The sequence below is a fragment of the Culicoides brevitarsis genome, chromosome 3 (genome assembly GCF_036172545.1).
Source record: "Culicoides brevitarsis isolate CSIRO-B50_1 chromosome 3, AGI_CSIRO_Cbre_v1, whole genome shotgun sequence".
Lineage (NCBI taxonomy): Eukaryota > Metazoa > Arthropoda > Insecta > Diptera > Ceratopogonidae > Culicoides > Culicoides brevitarsis.
Window position 1 is genome coordinate 86,857 of NC_087087.1, and position 9,270 is coordinate 96,126.

A 9,270-nucleotide genomic window follows, 5' to 3' on the forward strand; every position below is an offset into this window, starting at 1 on the left:
AACAGTTACAGTACGAATATAAGTTTAAGTATCAAGAAGAAAGAGTTAAAGTGTTTGATTTGAATTAAATGATATAAAAGAGAAATAAATAAAAAGTGCCTTTCACTTGACTATTCGGAATTGGATTTATTTAGCATATTATATATCGCGTTGCTTTTTTACGTCATAAAATGTAGACCAAGACATTGGTTATTGATTTGAAGAACTCAACACATTTAATAGTAACAGGAGAAAGACTTTCATTTTTATACTGTAAAAATTCGTCGGATTTCAATTTTACAAATTTAAATATTTACAAAATATGACGATACGACAAATAAGACAAAGTTACAACAAATTTGTCAAGAATTTCATTTTTGAGCAAAATAATAAAATTGGAATAATAAAAGAGAACAAAACTAATATTTTGAGATTGATATTGGCTCCCAATCTTATCGCCTTGTTTCTTACTGTTTCATATCTTTTTTTTCTTCCTGAAAAAGCGCATCCAAAGCCATTCGTTGTCATTCAATTTACACCGAAAATTTTGCTTGTTTTACAATAGAAGAGTAGAAAGTTTGACATATTTTTGTGAGCAAAAGTTTTTCTCAAGAAAATTTGTATGTTTCCTCTTTGCGGAAATCTTGTATTTGCATTTGCAATTTCCCCTTAATTTTTAGTTCAAATTCCTTGTCAGTCCTTTTTAAGCTCAATTACAGATATGAAACTTTCGCAATAGATAGGGAAATTTTTTCTCACTGTTTTTGATTAAAAATAATTTTGAAAGAACAGCGGCCTTACTAAAAATGTTTTATTTTTGTCATGTTTTAGTTTTTCTTTTGCACTGTTTCGTGGAAATTTTAAACTTTTTTTGATGAAATTTTATTTTTTTTTTGGTTTGTTGATGGAACGATTGCCTTTAAAAGTTGTAAATAAATGAAAGATAACCATGATTCCCACAAATGAGCTTATGTTTGTATTGTAGAAAAACGGTGTCATTTTGGCTCTGTTTTTTGTTCGGTATAAAAAACTTAACTTTTTTTGCGGTGTCAAAAGTTGACATAGAAATGGCAACGTTTGAATTATATCGTTTGTTTAATTATATTTTAAAAATATTTTTAAAGGAAACAAAAATTACAGTTTATGAAAATTATATGTTAATTTTAGCGTTCTGAATTAGTGTAAAATAATAATAATTTTCCAGATTAAAAAAAGAACTCGTATATTGGTAGGTAAATGTGTTTTGTAATATGCAACATTTTTTCTCATTAACATCTGAACGAAGAAGAAAATATCTTCACAACTTGCTATCCATAATATAAGACACACAAGAAAAAGTTTAATTAAAAAAGCGCAACCGTACATAGAGCTATAAATTGTTGTATGTTTCTTACAACACGTTCCTTTTTATTTCTCTTTCTCCTACTCAAATATTAATTAACGATGGCAGCATTTTTTTTGCCTAAAAGTATGCACTTTCACATAATAATGTTTTTGTTGTTCCCTTTTATTTTGTTTCTTTGCTTGTATCACTTATTTTTTCGGATCCTGAGAATATTATTTTTCAATTTATTTTCCTTTTTTCTATAGATATTTGCGTTAACGTGACATATTGGTTTGGGCAAACAACACGAAATAAATGCAGATCCAAATGGTTTTTTAAGTGACCCAATTTTATTTTAATGTATTTTTTCTGTTCTCAAAGAAATACCTTTTTTCGTCTTTTGTTATAAACAGGGGCTATAAAATATATGTTAGTATACAGAATATTGCAGTACCTAATATTTTACAAAAACTAAAAATAAGATAATTTTTAAAAAAATTATAAAAAAGTATCTCAACATAATTTAAATAAACAAATAAAAAATTATTAAATTTTAATGATTTTATAAAGATCAAAATTTATTTTGAAATGCAGAATTTGTCTAAAGTTTTTTAAAAATTTTCAGAAATTTTATTGAAATATTGAAAAAAATTGATTCTATTCAAATATGTGAAACGAAACGTGTTAAATATGTAAAAAAATATTTATTTAAATATTTTTTTGTCCCTGGTTATTAATATCTCTTTCACGCGTTCGCTTGTTGAAATGTACTAATAGAGAGAAAGTGATAAAAACGACCATTTTTGGGAAGCTTTTATTGCCTATAAAAGGTGTTTCTTTTGATGTTGTGGTTTGCTATCGATCATTTCAGTACTGATGTGTGTTCAAAATAAATTAACTATCTTCTTTGAGATTTTATAATGTTAATTTGATTAACTATTGGACTGGCGTCTCCATTATACGTACTTATTGTATGAAAAACAGGTAAATTCTCCATAATGACGAAGTAAATTACATTACAAAAGGAAATACAATACATTATTGCAAAAAAGACAGAAGTAATTTTACATGTTAAGAAGTGAAAAAGGTCATAAAATAAAAGGTAACACAATATTTTGTGTGTATGTATGTTTTTGTGTTTGAAATTGGAGAAGAATACCAAAAAAACGGTAGAAAAAGGCTTAAAAAGGGTTGACATTTGATTATTACGAGTAAAGCCTAAACAATACAATGCCATGTGTCATGTTTTCATCATCGTATTATTATTATTATTAACAGCAAAAACTTGCTTAAACATATTTATTTTATATTTTCAATAAAACTTGCATTAACTGTAAAAGCTAAAATCTCTGCGGAATTTCATAACTTAGGTATTTTTTTGTTAAACTAATTGGCTAAAGCATGAATTTACGTTGATCTAATATTTTTATCATCTAAAAGACAACGAAGAAATGAATGTGCTTAATTTTAGCCCGTCACGTTTTATATTACAATATAATCCTACTTGTTGAAAGCTGACGCCCAACACAGGATTTATATATGTACAAATATGAATAGAGGTGAATAACTGTATATTCGTAAAGTTCAAAATAATTGCATTCAAAAGATTGATTTGACAGTAAAAGTATGTTAGATGATTTTTTGAACTTTTAAAAACATTAATTTATTGCATTGCGTTAATAAATGTACTTTAGTCAAAAAATTCAAAAAATTTAACAAAACTACTACAAGATAGATTAGAGCCAACAATATACATGTTGTGATATTTGTCAATCTTAAACATTGTAAACATATAAAATAAATAAAAACCAAAATTATTAATTAATGAAAAACAGCAAACGTTGCAGTTTTATGTAAAATGTGTGTATTGCCAGAAGAGATCATTTCGTTCGTATTAAAATGATTCCTTTATCTTTTGAATGTCGATAAGCCTTTCGTATTTGAATTTCAAATTTCATAAAACAATTTTTTTAATTAAATTTACATCGTTTTTGGGTTATTAGCCGCCATATAACATTTTCCATTTTTGTTTCGTTATTATATTTTCAATGAATAATAAGAAAAATAAAAAGGAAATGGATTGATTGATAGACTTCACTTTATCAACAATGATCAGAGTTCAAACTTTGAAAGGGATTATTTGTTTTTTCTCGTTTTTATTAAAACTGCTTTATGACTGATGACAAATTTTTTTTGTTAAAAATGACGGAGTGTGTACATTAATTTTTAAGTGTATAAGAATATCAAAGTGATGAAAATAAATCAGTTTTTGCGTGGTTTTTGAACTATCGGAGTCTATGAGCTACATATAATATTTTTTTTATTTTCGTTATGTATGTATTATGTGTACATCACTTAAATAATATCTAAACAAAAAACGCAATATTTGATAAATTAATATTCATTCATCATATATATAAGTTACATAATCTCCATATTATATGAAAGGTCACATTCACAACATAAGATAATAGAATAATAGATACAAGATAGAAATAAAAAATATCGAATCAAGTATTATTTTTGTTTATTTATTCATAAGAAAAAATAGCTTTGGAACTTTTTTAGTAGAAGTATCTAATATGAAGATAAAATCTATGTTATGTATATTTTTGTACTTCTGTTAAAATATGTAGTGCAAAAAATTAAATAAAATTTGTAGAAAAAAATCGTTCAGTATGTATCTCATTCCTAAAGTTTTCAGAAATCAAAAACATTATTAATTTATTTATCAGTCTTAAGTAAATAAATGATTAAAACTAAAGACAAAGCAAATTATTTGAAAGCAGCTGATTTAACTTTTGACCAATTTGTTCTTTGAGAAGTACAACATACAATGTGTTTTAATGGACAAATTGTGTACAAACACTAATTTAATTGAATTTAATGCCTACTGTTGGTCTTAGAAGTTACAGTTTATCCTATTATTATTTGTGTGCGGGGAAAATCTCTGAACTATGTTTACACAGATAATTGTGTAAAAGTTTTATAATGCACGACCAAACTAGATGAAACATTTTGCATCATACTGAAGCACTTTTGAAGGAAACAAAGTCGAATATACATTGACACTCTAATTCATTTGGTACATGTACGAAATATTTGTATATTATTAGACTAAGATCTCTTTTCCATGCCAATTAATATCTGTTGATGTTCGAGTACATCCGTAATGTGTTAATAAAGAACGTCAATTTGTTTGGAAATGTTCCGGTATTTTACTTGACTATTGTACGACAAAATAAATTGTTTAAAAGCTAAAGTTAATTTATTTTGCAAGATTTATGTAGATACATACACGAATGTTACAAATAATTTGGGATGAATAAATCGTTTCTGAACAACAACAACGCGTTGATGATGACTTTTGTGTATCTAAGTGTGAGCTGCAAGCATACGCGAGGGATATGTTGTGCAAACATAAACAAACATTTGCCAAATATTTTACTAAGAGAATTCAAATTCACACAAATACTCATTTAAAAGCTTTTGTTAATTAAGGTGAATTTAATTGTAGCCAAATATTGTACAAAATTAATTTGGAAATTAATTTTTGTTAGAAATTTGCTCGTTCCCTCAGCTCTTGTCGATGAATATATGTACATGTACAAAATGTTTTTCACTCACTGAAGATAAAGTTTGATGAAAATTACTTCATATGAAGAGTTTGTTTCACATTTGACTAATTAAGCGACTGCACCATTACTTCAAAAACACATTTTTATTTAATTAGTGAAATTTGGATTTACAATTGTTGTAGTTACATAGCTTATTTATTTCAAGCCTTATTAATGTTTTAAATAATTTTGATTGATTAATTCTTGTAGTTTGCACAATAAACGAAATATCATTATGTCCAAAAATGCTAAACTTTTTTTTATTACATCTTTATTTGCTTTTGTTTGACATCTCTCTAATGCAACCATTTTTTATATGTTAAATTTTATGGATTGGTCAATCCCTTTTTGTGTCAATTTTTTTTCAAAATAGTATCTATACATGAATTCTTTTTATTTTATTTTAGTTTTTGTACATTAAATCTGTTAGGTACTGTAGTCTATACTAAATATATGCATAAGCTTTTTGAAAAGGGGACTGACATGTCACCAATTTTATCAATTTAAATGCGTCACTTTTACAATTCAAGTACTTGTATCCTCTTGTATGAATACACAGGACAATATGACACAGTATAAAAACAATTTATATATTGAGTGAATAGATCATAAAAAGGGCAAAAGTTTTATTTCAGTGTGGTTTATTTAATGATATGGAACATTTTTTAGTACATTTAAAGTTTGCATGATATTCTATGAATTTCCAATATTTTTTTTCACAAATATTCTTTAAAATTTTTAATAATAATAATCAACTCATCCATTATTCATTTATTATTAATTTAAACTCAATTCAAAGCGTGGATCTGAAAATCCGATTTTATTGTTTTTTTCATTCTCACATATTGGTAAAAAAATATATATGAATGTTTCAAAGTTAAAAAGGCAAAAAATTAAATGTAAATAAACCATTTGGAATATATTTGCGCACTAACCGTTTTTTATACAATTTTTTTGGTTAAAATTCACACAAATAACGGCCAAAATAAACAGATTTTAATAAATAATAAAATTTATAAGCAACAACGTAAATAAAGTAAATCTATATGTGAAAGAAAATGAACATAAACGAAATTCTATGTCATAATAAGTATAGCCTTTTTATTGATTTTGAACAATCAAGCATAAATGAATTAATATAATGACAGACAAATAATAGAAAAGAAACTAAGTTAAATAATCAAATCATATGCTAATTTAAAACAAATATAAAATATACTTAAAATACTTTTTCGATGCATTTGTTTTCAAGCTTAATTTGTGGTTGTATCTATCTACATTATTTTAGAATATTTTCCGTGGTTCAAGTCTTGGAACTCGATATTTTATTGTAGTATGAACTCGTAACATGAAGTCAGAATCTCTGATGTTTTTTTATCATGAAAAAAAAAATAGAAATAACAACGTAACGATATTATATAACATTTAAGTGAACATTTAGGAGTCATTTTATTCAACTGTTATTTTTATATTATTTTCCTTGGACCTTTGTATCTTACTATTTCGTATTACAAACATATGTATTGTCACTGCCTGCTGTATTTCCTATAACTTTATTTTTCTTTGTTCAAGCTTTTCTCCCATTTTTCCGTCAGTGTTATTGATTGTTGTATGTAAAGTCCGTTTTTGGATATTTTCCAACAGCAGGCAAGTAAAACAACTCATGTAGAAGTTAATATTTTTATTATTATTGTTTCTTTCTTTATATGCGTTTTTGTAAACATAAAAGCATTGGAATAACAGGACAATGTGATATTTATATATAAAAACTGCAGCGTATCATTACTCGTTTTTTTTCGTTGGAGAAACAAAATTTGAAAAATATTAATATTAAATCAATTGCACTTTGCGTGTGTCAATTTAAGTACATGTACAATTTTGTATCATTTATTTTCTACATAAATGTTAAATGTTATTGATAGAACGTCGTAAATAAGGTCAAATGTCAGAACAAAAACGAAAACAGGAAGACATTAAGTCCTTTAAGAATCCTTTTTCCTTCCTGTCTCTTCAAACCGCATTTTTTGTATGGCATCATCATCATCATCACAGTTATCCGGCGAGTGCAGCAAGTTGTTAAAATGACACAACAACAACTAAAGCAACACACACATTTAAAATTAACATCATTATGTACACTTTCACACTTTTGCTTTGCTTTTTTGCCTAAGTTGAAATAAATGTGAAAATAATATCGCATTTACCTCCGGTATTATAATAATAGCTCATATCATGCACAATCCGCATCGCATGTATATTAGGTACTTATGAGATGAAATAACAAGTCTAGCAATGAGCGAACGAGCTGAAGTAGTAAAGTGCTGCAATATTTTTTTGCTTTGTCATATATACATACATAACACAGACTCATAATAAAATATATGTAAGCTTTTTAAATACTAAAGAAGAAACAAAGTTGAGAAAAATTATTATAAAATGTGGAATAGTTGTTTTGGAGTTAAAAAGAGGCTTAAAAGTTTTTCTTTTATTTTATTTTGTAATTTCTGTCGTAATGATACTCTTTAAATAAAAAATAGAAATCACAACATTTTTTTCGTTAATAATATTATATTATTTTTTCTTATGTAATTACATGTAATAAGGTAGATCTTAAAATATTTGATGAGAATATTTTATAATTTAGAAGAGAATATTATAACTTCAACATGTATCCAAATATTTCAGAGTGCTTAATATTTTGTGTTGGAAATGGACCAAAAAAAAGTTTCCAATAATTTGTCAACACATATGACAAAAACGAAACGACGACGAAAAAACCCAAACAAATAATAAGGCGTCGTCGTTTCTGTAAAAACATTGTTTTTAATCAAATAAATGGATGATGTGTGCGTATAAATTAAAGTATGTTTTTGTGCCATAATTTTCCGCTAGTATGAGCATGTTGTTTCTCATTTTAAATGAAAAACACAGTATGTTTGTATGTGGTTCTTGTTGTTGTGCTGTTTTGTTAGTGCTGATGTTGCCATTGTTTGAAAAGAGAGTCTGCTGATCTTAATATATGAACACAGAGTAGAGAGAGAGAGATATGTTGTCGAGTTGTAAACAGCATGATATTGTCGCGCAATGAATGCTTATTTTCTCATAAATATGCCTCAAATGTTGTTTTATATTTTTGTATGTTCCGTTTTTTTTTGTTTATATATAGTAATCGTTATTGTCGACGCGCTATATAAACTTTTATTTAAATTATGATATGGTAACTGTATTTATTACTTCACATTTTCCGTTTGTATTGTTTAGAACAAAATGAGTGGTTTTCTTTTCTTTGAATATGAACAATATTTTTTTTTTAAAATGAGATATTCATGAGATTTGGCCATAGGATAAATTGGTTCCTTTTATTTAAATTTAGATGCGAACATATTTGGTTGGAATATGGTGAAATAAATTTACTTTATTGCGTTGCGTTTGTGTATGCGAAATCGTTTAGTGTCCTTGTTTGAGTACTTGCAAGGTATATTGCTTGAAGATATTGGGATTTCACTTGTGCGCTTTGGGAAGGGAAACAGAAAAAAATGAAGAGAAAAAAATAAGAAAAGCAGGAAAATGATGATTGTCCCAAAAGACGACTGTGTTGTATGGAGATATATTGCCTGTGAAAAAGATATTATGCAAAATATGGTTAAAAAAATAAAACGGAGAAAAAGCCTATCCAGGAGTCATGGGCACATGTTTATAGTTTAGAAAAGTATCTGTACGTCACGAAAATGCTTTTCACCTTATATTACAAAAAGTTATATAATAATCCTCACAATAAACGAAAATCGGCAATGTGCTACATATACTCATATACCTCTATTCTCGTTTTTTCAAGCAGTAAGAAAAGTTTTTGCATAAATATCACATACATTTTCACTTTTCTACATATAAGGTGTAAAATTATTATAATTTTATAGTTTTTTTTGCTTCATCATTTCAACAGAAAAATTCTATTTGTGTGAAAGAAGAGTTTTTCTTCATATTAAAAAATTGACATAATTTTGAGTTTTTAAGATAAAATCATTTTTATTTCAAACACCTATGGTAGAATTGCCTAAAAGCCTCTTCGTAATTTTATTACTTTCTTTTTCGTAAAAAATCGGCATTTTTTATGTTTTGTCATTTTTGAACTTTATTTTTGTAAACTTTTTACATTGTTTTAACTTTGAACTTTTTAACTATTCATGTAAAAAATACAGGGAAAAAGAGAAATTAGACACGAAGAGTTTTCAAGGCAGCAATTTTTTTGAAGGACTCTTGTTTAGTTGAAAGAGTTCTTAAAAACAAATATTTTTAGTTGCTACTGAACAGCAAATGTGATAATATAACATTAATATGGCCTCAAGCAAA